Genomic DNA, 12,578 nt, shown 5'->3' on the forward strand with positions numbered 1-12,578 from the left:
TCTTTTTGAATTATGGTTTTCTCAGGGTATATGCCCAGTAGTGGGATTGCTGGGTCATATGGTAGTTCTATTTTAGTTTTTTAAGGAACCTCCATACTGTTTTCCATAGTGGCTGTATCAATTTACATTCCCACCAACAATGCAAGATGGTTCCCTTTTCTCCACACATTCTCCAACATTTATTGTTTGTAGATTTCTTGGTTATGGCCTCTCTGACTGGTGTGAGGTGATACCTCATTGTAGTTTTGATTTTCAATTCTTTAATGATTAGTGATGTTGAGCATCCTTTCATGTTTTTACTGGCAATCAGGATATCTTCTTTGGAGAAATGTCTGTTTAGGTCTTCTGACCATTTTTGGTTTGAGTTGTTTGGTTTTTGATATTGAGCTGCATGAGCTGCTTGTATATTTTGACATTAATCCTTTGACAGTTGCTTCGTTTGCAAATATTTTCTCCCATTCTGAGGGCTGTCTTCTCATTTTGTTTTTGGTTTTCTTTGTTTTGAAAAAGCTTTTAAGTTTCATTAGGTCCCATTTGTTTAATTTTGTTTTTATTTCCATTTCTCTAGGAGGTGGGTCAAAAAGATCTTGCTGTGATTTATGTCATAGAGTGTTCTACCTATGTTTTCCTCTAAGAGTTTTATAGTGTCTGGCCTTATATTAAGGTCTTTAGTCCATTTTGAATTTATTTTTGTCTATGCTGTTAGGAAGTGTTCTAATTTCATTCTTTTATACGTAGCTGTCCAGGTTTCCCAACACCATTTATTGAAGACGCTGTCTTTTCTCCATTGTATATTCTTGCCTCCTTTATCAAAGATAAGGTCACCATATGTGTGTGGGTTTATCTCTGGGCTTTTTATCCTGTTCCATTGATCTATATTTCTGTTTTTGTGCCAGTACCATACTGTCTTTATTACTGCAGTTTTGTAGTATAGTCTGAAGTCAGGGAGCCTGATTTCTCCAGCTCTGTTTTTCTTTCTCAAGATAGCTTTGGCTATTCGAGGTCTTTTGTCTTTCCATACAAATTGTGAAATTTTTTGTTCTAGTTCTGTGAAAAATGACATTAGTAGTTTCATAGGGATTGCATTGAATCTGTAGATTGCTTTGGGTAGTATAGTCATTTTCACAATGTTGATTCTGCCCATCCAAGAACATGGTATGTCTCTCCATCTGTTTGTATCATCTTTATTTCTTTCATCAGTGTCTTATAGTTTTCTGCATACAGGTCTTTTGTCTCCTTCAGTAGGTTTATTCCTAGGTATTTTATTCTTTTTGTTGCAGTGGTAAATGGGGGTGTTTCCTTAACTTCTCTTTCAGATTTTTCATCATTAATGTATAGGGATGCAAGAGATTTCTGTGCATTAACTTTGTATCCTGCTACTTTACCAAATTCAATGATTAGCTCTAGTAGTTTTCTTCTAGCACCTTTAGGATTCTCTATGTATAGTATCATGTCATCTGAAAACAGATGAAGCTTTACTTCTTCTTTTCCAATTTGTATTCCTTTTATTTCTTTTTTTCTCTGATTGTTGTGGCTAAAACTTCCAAAACTATGTTGAATAATAGTGCTGAGAGTGGGCAACCTTATCTTTTTTCTGATCTTAGTGGTAATGGTTTCAATTTTTCACCATTGAGAATGATGTTGGCTGTGGGTTTGTCATATATGGCCTGTATTATGTTGAGGTAAGTTCCCTCTATGTCTATTTTCTGGAGAGTTTTTATCATAAATGGGTGTTGAATTTTGTTCGAAGCTTTTTCTGCATCTATGGAGATGAGCACATGGTTTTTACCCTTCAGTTTGTTAATATGGTGTATCACATTGATTGATTTGCATATATTGAAGACTGTTTCATTCCTGGGATACCCCCACTTGATCATGGTGTATTATTCTTGACTGTGCTTTTGGACTCTGTTTGCTAGTATTTTGTTGAAGATTTTGTATGTATGTTCATCAGTGATATTGGCCCATAGTTTTCTTTTTTTGTGACATCTTTGTCTGGTTTTGGTATCACGGTGATAGTGGCCTCGTAGAATAAGTTGGGGAGTGTTCCCCCCTCTGCTATATTTTGGAAGAGTTTGAGACGGATAGGTGTTAGCTCTTCTCTAAATGTTTGAGAGATTTCAACTGTGAAGCCATCTGGTCTGGGGCTTTTGTTTGTTGGAAGATTTTTCATCACAGTTTCAATTTCAGGGCTTGTGATTGGTCTGTTTATATTTTCTATTTCTTCCTGGTTCAGTCTCGGAAGGTTGTGCTTGTCTATGAATTTGTCCATTTCTTCCAGGTTGTCCATTTTATTGGCATATAGGTGCTTGTAGGAATCTCTCATGATCCTTTGTATTTCTGCCGTGTCAGTTGTTACTTCTCCTTTTTCATTTCTAATTCTGTTGATTTGAGTCTTCTCCCTTTTTTTCTTGATGAGTCTGGCTAATGGTTTATCAATTTTGTTTATCTTCTCAAAGAACCAGCTTTTATTTTTATTGATATTTGCTATTATTTCCTTCATTTCTTTTTCATTTATTTCTGATTAGATCTTTATGATTTCTTTCCTTCTGCTAACTTCAGTTTTTTGTGTGTTTTTTCTCTAATTGCTTTAGGTGTAAGGTTAGGTTGTTTCTTTGAGATTTTTCTTGTTTCTTGGGGTAGGATTTTATTGCTATAAACTTCCCTCTGTGAACTGCTTATGCTGCGTCCCATAGGTTTTGGGTCGTTGTGTTTTCATCATCATTTTTTTCTAAGTATTTTTTGATTTCCTCTTTGATTTCTTCAATGATCTCTTGGTTATTTAGTAGTGTATTGTTTAGCCTCCATGTGTTTGTATTTTTTTATAGATATTTCCCTGTAATTGATACTAGTCTCATAGCATTGTGGTTGGAAAAGATACTTGCTACAACTTCAATTTTCTTAAATTTACCAAGGCTTGCTTTGTGACCAAAGATACGATCTATCCTGGAGAATGTTCCATGAGTACTTGAGAAGAAAGTGTATTCTGTTGTTTTGGATGGATTGTCCTATAAATATCAGTTAAGTCTATCTTGTTTAATGTGTCATTTAAAGCTAGTGTTTTCTTATTTATTTTCATTTTGGATGATCTGTCCATCGGTGAATGTGGGATGTTAAAGTCTCCTACCATTTTTGTGTTATTGTCAGTTTCCCCTTTTATGGCTGTTAGCATTTGCCTTATATATCGAGGTGAAGTGCTCCTATGTTGGGTGCATAAATATTTACAACTGTTATATCTTCTTCTTGGATTGATCCCTTGATCATTAGGTAGTGTCCTTCTTTGTCTCTTGTAATAGTCTTTATTTTAAAGTCTATTTTGTCTGATATGATAATTGCTACCTCACCTTTCTTTTGTTTTCCATTTGCATGGAATATCTTTTTCAATCCCCTCACTTTCAGTCTGTATGTGTCCCTAGGTCTGAAATGGGTCTCTTGTAGACAGCATATACATGGGTCTTGTTTTTGTATCCATTGAGCCTGTCTATATCTTTTGGTTGGAGCATTTAATCCATGTACATTTAAGGTAATTATCGATATATATGTTCCTGTTACCATTTTCTTAATTGTTTTGGGTTTGTTATTGTAGGTCTTTTCTTCTCTTGTGTTTCCTGCCTAGAGAAGTTCCTTTAGCATTTGTTGTAAAGCTGGTTTGGTGGTGCTGAATTCTCTTAGCTTTTGCTTGTCTGTACAGGTTTTAATTTCTCCATTGAATTTGAATGAGATCCTTGCTGGGTACAGTAATCTTGGTTGTAGGTTTTTCCCTTTCATCACTTTAAATATGTCCTGCCACTCCCTTCTGGCTTGCAGAATTTATGCTGAAAGATCAGCTGTTAACCTTATGGGGATTCCCTTGTATGTTATTTGTTGATTTTCCCTTGCTGCTTTTAATAATTTTCTTTTTATTTAATTTTTGATAGTTTGATTAATATATGTCTTGGCATGTTTCTCCTTGGATTTATCCTGTACGAGACTCTCTGCACTCCCTGGACTTGATTGACTATTTCCTTTCCCTTATTAGGGAAGATTTCAACTATAATCTCTTCAAATATTTTCTCAGTCCCTTTCTTTTTCTCTTCTTTTTCTGGGACTGCTATAATTCAAATGTTGGTGCATTTAATGTTGTCCCAGAGGTCTCTTAGACTGTCCTCATTCTTTTCATTCTTTTTTCTTTATTCTGCTCTGTGGTAGTTATTTCCATTATTTTATCTTCCAGGTCACTTATCTGTTCTTCTGCCTCAGTTATTCTGCTATTGATTCCTTCTAGAGAATTTTTAATTTCATTTACTGTGTTGTTCATCATTGTTTCTTTGCTCTTTAGTTCTTCTAGGTCCTTGTTAAATGTTTCTTGTATTTTCTCCATTCTGTTTCCAAGATTTGGTTCATCTTTACTATCATTACTCTGAATTCTTTTTCAGGTAGACTGCCTATTTCCTCTTCATTTGTTTGGTCTGGTGGGTTTTTACCTTGCTCATTCATCTGCTGTGTATTTCTCTGTCTTCTCATTTTGCTTAACTTACTGTGTTTGGGGTCTCCTTTTTGCAGGCTGCAGGTTCATAGTGTCTGTTGTCTTTGGTGTCTGCACCCAGTGGGTAAGTTTGGTTCAGTGCATTGTGTAGGCTTCCTGGTGGAGGGGACCTGTGCCTGTGTTCTTGTGGATCTTGTCTTTCTGGTGAGCAGTACTGCATCTGGTGGTTTGTTTTGGGGTGTCTGTGAACTGATTATGATTTTAGGCAGCCTCTCTGCTAATGGGTGGGGTTGTGTTGCTATCTTGCTAGTTGTTTGGCATGGGGTGTCCAGCACTGTAGCCTTCTGGTTGTTGAGTTGAGCTGGGTCTTAGTGTTGAGATGGAGATCTCTGGGAGTGCTCTCACTGATTGATATTACATGGGGCTGGGAGGTCTCTGGTGGTCCATTGTCCTGAACTCAGCTTTCCCACCTCAGAGTCTTGGGCCTGACACCTGGTTGGAGCACCAAAACCCTGTCTGTCACACAGCTCAGAAGAAAAGGTAGAAAAGAAGAATGAAAGGAAAAAAAAATAAATGAATTAAATAAAATAAAGTTATTAAAATAAAAAATTATTGAAATAAAAAAAGTAATTAAAAAAAGAAGAGAGCTACCGAGCCAATAACCAAATCCACCAATGATAGCAAGGGCTAAAACTATACTAATATAAACATAAAAATCAGAAACTAATCAGTCGTATACAGCAAAGCCCAAGTCTACAGTTGCTCCCAACGTCCACTGCCTCAATTTTGGGATGATTCTTTGTCTATTCAGGTATTCCACAGGTTCAGGGTACATCAAGTTGATTGTGGAGATTTACTCCACTTCTCCTGAAGCTGCATGGAGAAATTTTCCTTTCTCTTCTTTGTTTGCACAGCTCCTGGGGTTCAGCTTTGGATTTGGCCGGCCTCAGCATGTAGGTCGCCCTCTGGCGTCTGTTCTTCACCCAGACAGGAGTGGGTTAAAGGAGTAGCTGATTCGGAGTCTGTGGCTCACTCAGGCCGGGGGGAGGGAGGGGTATGGAATGCAGGGCACTCCTTTGGTGGCAGAGGCCAGCGTGACTTTGCCACAGCCTGAGGCATGTCATGTGTTCTCCCAGGGAAGTTGTCCCTGGATCACAGGACCCTGGCAGTGGCAGACTGCACAGGCTCCCGGGAAGGGAGGTATTGATAGTTACCTGTGCTTGCACACAGGCTTCTTGGTGGCTGCAGCAGTGCCCTTAGCATTTCATGCCCGTCTCTGGTGTCCGCGCTGATAGTCCCGGCTCACGCTCATCTCTGGAGCTCGTTTAGGCGGTGCTCTGTGTCTCCTCTCCTTGTTCACCCCAAAACAATGGTCTGTTGACTCTTAGGCAGTTCCAGACTTTTTCCTGGACTCCCTCCAAGTTAGCTGTGGCACACTAGCCCCCTTCAGCCTGTGTTCATGCAGCCAACCCCAGTCCTCTCCCTGGGATCTGACCTCCGAAGCCTGAGCAACAGCTCCCAGCCCCCACCTGCCCCAGAAGGTGAGCTGACAAGCCCTTCAGGCTAGTGAGTGCTGGTCAGCACCAATCCTCTCTGTGGGAATCTCTCCGCTTTGCCCTCTGAACCCCTGTTGCTGTGCTCTCCTCCATGGCTCCGAAGCTTCACCCCCACCCACCCCTCATTTCCACCAGTGAAGGGGCTTCCTAGTGTGTGGAAAGTTTTCCTCCTTCACCGCTCTCTCCCAGAGGTGCAGGTCCCATCCCTATTCTTTTGTCTCTGTTTTTTCTTTTTTCTTTTTTCCTACCCAGGTACGTGGGGAGTTTCTTGCCTTTTGGGAAGTCTGAGGTCTTCTGCCAGCATTCAGTAGGTGTTCTGTAAGAGTTGTTCCATATGTAGGTGTATTTTTTATTTTTTTGTGGGGAGGAAGGTGATCTCCACATCTTACTCCTCCACCATCTTGAAGGTCCTCTCCACTCTATGTATTTTGATTGGAGAATTTCATCTATTTGCATATAGTTATTGATCGATATGGACTTACTATTACCATTTTGTAATTGTTTTCTGTTTTTTTTTTTTTTTTGCAGTTACTTGTCTCTTCATCTCTGTTCTCTCTGTTTTTGATTTGATTTTCTGTAGAAGTATGCTTTGATTTCTTTATCTTTTGTGTAACTACTATAGGTTTTTGTTTTAAATTATACTGGGCTTACATAAAACATCTTATATTTATAATGGTCTATTTTTAACTGTTAGTGACTTAGCTTTGAACACATCCTAAAACTCTACAGTTTTACTATCCTCTCCCATGTTTTATTTTTTTAATGTCACAATTTACATTTTTACCTTGTGTATCCATTACCAAATTGTTGTAATTATAGTTATTTTAATACTTTGAGTTTTAACCTTTATAGTTGAGTTATAAGTGTTTTACCCACAACCATTACAGAATTGAGGTATTCTGAATTTCACTATGTATTTACTTTATTAGTGAGATTTACACTTTCATATGTTTTCTTGCTACTAATCCATGTCTTTTATTTCAGCTTGAATACCACTCTTTAACATTTCTTGTAAGGCTGGCATCATGCCGATAAAGTCCTTCAACTATGATTGGGAAAATTCTTGACCTATGTTTTAATGCTGAAAGATAGGTTTGCTGGGAAGAGTATTCTTGCTTGGCAGTGGCATTTTTTGTTTGTTTGTTTGGTTGCTTATTTGCATTTCAGTCCTTTAAATATATCATGACACTCCCTCTGGCCTGCAAAGTTTCTGTTGAATAATTTGCTGATAGTCTTAGTGGGGTTCCCTTGTATGTAACAAGTGGTTTTTCTCTTGCTGCTTTTAAGATTCTCTCCTTGTCTTTATATTTTGGCAATATCATTGTAATGTGTCTTGGTGTGTGTACCTTTAGATTCATCTTAATTGTAACTCTCTGGTTATCCTCGATCTGGATATCTCTTTCTCCAGGCTAGGGAAGTTTTCAGCCATTACTTATTTGAGTAATCTCTGCCCCCTTTTATCTCTCTTCTCTTTTATTTGTAATGCATATACTGGCCTGTTTGTTGATATCTCAAAGTCCCTTACTTTATCTTTACTCTTTTTCATTCATTTGTTTTTCTTTTCTGAGCAGATAAAGTCCACTGCCCTGTCTGTGTTTGGTGATCTTTTCTTCCACTTAATTTAGTATGTTGGACCCCTTTATTGAATTTTTTAGTTATTGTATTCTTCAACTATTAAGATAATTTCTGATATTTTCTACTTCTTTGTTGAAATCTCACTTTGTTCATGCAGTATTCTCCTGATTTCAGTGAGCATCTTTATGACCATTATTTTGAATTCTTTATCAGGTAAATTACTTATTTCTGTTTCATTGAGGTCTTTTTCTAGAGTTTAATCTTACTTTATTTGTTAGGATCATTGTCCTCTATTTCTTCATTTTCCTTGATTCTCTGTATCGGTTTCTGCTCATTAGATAAAACAGCAACTCTCCTTTTTTTTTAACAGAGTTGCTTTTTGTATGAAATATACCTTACTGTTCAGCCTGGCCTGATCTCTTTGTTGTCTCTCAAATCTGTGTGATTGTCCAAGTCACTGCTTTGTTTTTAGTGAGTCTGAGAAGTTGAGGGTGTGCTGAGACCTGTCAGTGTCCCAAAGGGGAGTTTCTCATCAGCCCCTTGTTGCAGTTCCATTGGAAGCCAGACCCTTAAGCAGCAGCTTTTAAAGTATACAAAGAAATCTTTCAAGGGAAGACTGGGAGATGGGTGTTTCTGTCCCTTTTGTAATGAGCCTTTGCTTGCTCAGAATTTTTCTTTATTTGTTTGCTAAAGTCTTGTTAGACCAGCTAATGCAGTCTCACTGCCATTAGAGCCAGGGGTATTTCTCTTGGGTAGCAGCTGCAAATGATAAGCAACAGATGTGTACACAAACTCCTGTGGAAATGTAGGTGATTTGAAGAAGGCTACAAGGTGAGTGTGGAGAGAGTGTCTGCTTGCTTCCCGGGCAACCAAGGAAAATCATAGTCAGTCCCTAGATGTGTACTAAATTAGAAGCCAGGCCCTCAGGCAACAGGATTCAAAGTATGCAAATAGGTCTTTTTCAGGAAAAGACTGGAAGATGGAAGTTTCTGTCTGTTCCTTCTGTGCTGAACCATGGGGGAGTAGCTAGTTAAGAACTGTTTGTATTTACAGACTTGTACCAGTGAACATAAGCCCCTCTGGCCAGCAAAGCCAGGTGATTGAGGAGTGCATTCTCTAGATGGCAGTCACAAAAGCTGGGGTGCCAAAAGTGTGCACAGATTTCTTCCAGGGGGTAACATTTAGCAGACCAGAGGGAGAACATGGAGACAGCACCAGCTTCCCATCTCTGGAGAGGAAGGCAGTCAGAACCTAGGTGTGTGCAAAATTGGAAGCCTGTCCCTCAGGCAGCTGCTTTTAATGTATGCAAGGAGGCCTCTTTTAGGAGGAAAAGACCAGGAGATGAACATTTCTGACTGCTGCCTCTGCACTGAACCCTAAGGTGATAGCTGGTTTAGAACTTTCTTTGTTGCCACAGTCCCATGGGACCAGCAAATGCAAGCCCTATTGTCCACTAGAGCCAGATGATTAAGGGGTGCATCCTATAGGCAGGAGCCACAAATGTCAGGGTGCCAGACTTGATGTGGACAGTCTCCTTCCAGGGTGATATAAGCACCTGGAGCAGGCCAGAGGAAGAATGTGAAAAGTACATCCATAGGCCTTTCCAGTCTCTGAGGAGGATTGTAGTCATCCCCTAAATTTGTACAAAATAAGATGCCACACCCTCAGGTAATAGCTTTTAAAGTATAGAGATGGACCACTTTTAGGGGAAGACTGAAAGATGGGAGTTTTTTTTTATGGTTTTTGTTTTTTTAATTAATTAATTATTTTTTATTTTTGGCTGCCTCGGGTCTTTGTTGATGTGCAGGCTTTTCTCTAGTTGCGGCGTGCGGGGGCTACTCTTTGTTGTGGTGCGTGGGCTTCTTGTTGCAGAGCATGGGCTCTCGGTGTGAGGGCTTCAGTAGTTGTGGCACTTGGGCTCAGTAGTTGTGGCTCACGGGCTCTAGAGCTCAGGCTCAGTAGTTGTGGAACATGGGCTTAGTTGCTCCGCAGCATGTGGGATCTTCCCGGACCAGGGCTTGAACCCGTGTCCCCTGCATTGGCAGGTGGATTCTTAACCACTGTGCCACAAGGGAAGCCCAGGTGGGAGTTTTTGTCTTCTCCCTCTGTGCTGATCCCTGGGTTGATAACTACAGTAAGTCCCTGATAGCCTGTTAAGAAGTATTTCACTGTTTTCTATAGCCTTGTGGGCCTCTTGGACACAAGCCCCTTTGGTTGTCAGAGCTAGGTGTTTTAGGGGCCAGTCTCTCAGGTGGAAATCTTAAAAGCTGTGGTACTAGATTATGGGTCTAAAACCTATGCTCCTCAGGGAGAAGCTTGGAGTTTTGAGTTCCCTCACAACTAGGTTAGGGGTGGGGTTCATTGGAAGAATGTGTCTCGCCCTTCCTACCCAACTGGATGTGGGTATTTCTTGTTTACCTGATGCATAGTAGTTGCTCAGGTAGTTTCTGGATTTCTTTTAGAGGTTGTTTATGCATGTGTGGCTGTATATTTGGTGTGTACATGGGACAAGGTGAGTTCAGGATCCTCCAATGTTACCATCTTGGACTGGAACTCTAGGATGTCTTTCCATTTTTTTGTATCTTCTTTAAATTCTTTCATCTATATTTTATAGTTTTCAGTGTACAAGTCTTTCACTTCCTTAATAAAGTTTATTCCTATTTTATTCTTTTTGTTGCTACCGTAAATGGGATTATTTTCCCAATTTCTTTTTCAGATAACTCATTGTTAGTGTATAGAAATGCAACCAATTTTTGTATGTTATTTTTTTTTAATCCTGCTACATTACTGAATTTGTTTATTAGTTCTAACAGTTTTTTTCTTTGGGGGGGGTGCTGGGGAGTATTTAGGGTTTCTATATATAAGATCAAGTCACCTACAAACAAGGACAATTTTATACTTTCCTTTCTGATTTGGATGCCTTTTATATCTTTTTCTTGCCTAATTGCTCTGGCTGGTATTTCCCGTACTATGTTGAATAGAAGTGATGGGAGTGGTTATCTTTGTTATGTTCTTAAAACTGGAGGAAAAGCTTTCAGCTTTACATTGCTGAGCATGATGTTAGTTTTAGGCTTTTCATATATGGCTTTTATTATCTCAAGAAAGTATCCCTTTATTCCGAGTTGTTGAGAGTTTTTATCATGAAATGTTGTTATATTTTTTCAAATGCTTTTTCTGCATCTATTGAGTTGATTATGTGATTTTTATCCTGTTTTCTATTAATGTATTACAAAATTGATTTGTGTATGTCAAATCAACATTGCATCTCAGGGATAAATTCTACTTAAAAGGTATATGACCCTTTTAACGTGCTGTTGAATTTAGTTTACTGGTATTTTGTTAAGGAATTTTTGATCTATATTCATTCAGAATATTGACCTATAGTTTTTATTTCCTGTGGTGTCTTTATATGGCTTTGATATCAGGGTCATGTTGGCCTCATGAAATGAGTTTGGAAGTGTTCTTTTAAAATTTTTGGAAGACTTTAAGAAAGATAGTCATTATTTCCTTTTTAAATGTTTGACAGAAGTTACCCACGAAGCCATTGGATCCTGGAATATTCTTTGTTGGAAGATTTTGGATTACTTACTAGTTGTAAGTCTTTCAGATTTTCTAGTTATTCATGATTTAATCTTGGTAGGTTGCATGTTTCTAAGAATTTGTCTATTCTAGGAGATTATCCAGTTTGTTGGCATAGTTGTTCAGAGTAGTCTTCTATAATCCCTTCTATTTCTATGATATCAATTTAAAAAAAATCTGATTTTATTTGAGTCTTCTCTCTTTTTTTTTTTCTTAGTTAATCTAGCTAAAGAATGCACAATGGGGAAAGAATATTCTCATCAACAGAGTGTGTTGGAAAACTGGACATTCATGTGTAAAAAAATCTTTTTGGACCCTCATCTTACACCATACACAAAATCAACACAATAGATTAAATTCTTAAACATAAGGCCTGAAACAGTAAAACTCCTAGAAGAAAACATAAGGGAAATATTTCATGGCATTGCTCTTGGCATTGATTTCATGTCTATGACACCAAAATCACAGGCAACTTTAGCAAAATATATGTGATTGTATCAAACTTAAAAATGCTTCTGCACAGAAAAAAAATCAGAATACAAAGCAAAGGGAGAAAATATTTGCAAAACATATATCTAATAAATGGTTAATCTGCAAAATATATGAGGTACTTGTACAACTCAATAGCAGAAAAAAAATCTAATAACCCAATTTTAAAAATGGGCAAAGGAACTGAAAAGACATTTTTCCAAAGAAGACCTACAAAAGGCCAATAGGTGGTCAATACAACTATTACTCAGGGAAATGCAGTCAGAACCACAATGTGGTACCACTTCATCTGTTCATCTGTTAGGATGAATGTTGTCAAAAAAAAAAGATAATAAGAGTTGGTGAGGAATTGGAGATATTAGAACACTTGTAAAGCTTTAATGGGAATACAAAATGATACAGCCACTGTGAAAAACACTATGTAGGTTCTCTAAAAAATTAAAAATAAAACTACCATATGAAACAGCAATCCCAATTCAGGTTCTAAAGGAATTAATCAGGATCTCTCAGAGATATTAACAGCCCCATGTTCATTGCAGCACTACTCAAAATAGCCAAGTTGTGGAAACAGCCTATGTTTCCATCAGTGGATAAATGGATAAGGAAAATGTAAAATTATATACACACACACGCATATACTAAAATATTTTTCACCCTTAAAAAAGGAAATCCTGCAATATGTGACAATATGGGTGGACAAGGAAGATATTATGCTAAGCAAAATAAGCTAGTCACAGAAGAACAAACACTGTATGATTCCACTTATGTGAAGTATCTAAAATAGTCAAATTTATAGATACAGTGGTAATTGTCAAGGACTGGGGGAAATGGGGCAGGGGTCTTGCTATTCATGGGCATAAAGTTTCAGTTATGCAAGATGAATACATTCTAGAGATCGCCTATGCAACATTCTG

Source organism: Balaenoptera acutorostrata, chromosome 3, assembly GCF_949987535.1.
Source record: "Balaenoptera acutorostrata chromosome 3, mBalAcu1.1, whole genome shotgun sequence".
Taxonomy (NCBI): domain Eukaryota; kingdom Metazoa; phylum Chordata; class Mammalia; order Artiodactyla; family Balaenopteridae; genus Balaenoptera; species Balaenoptera acutorostrata.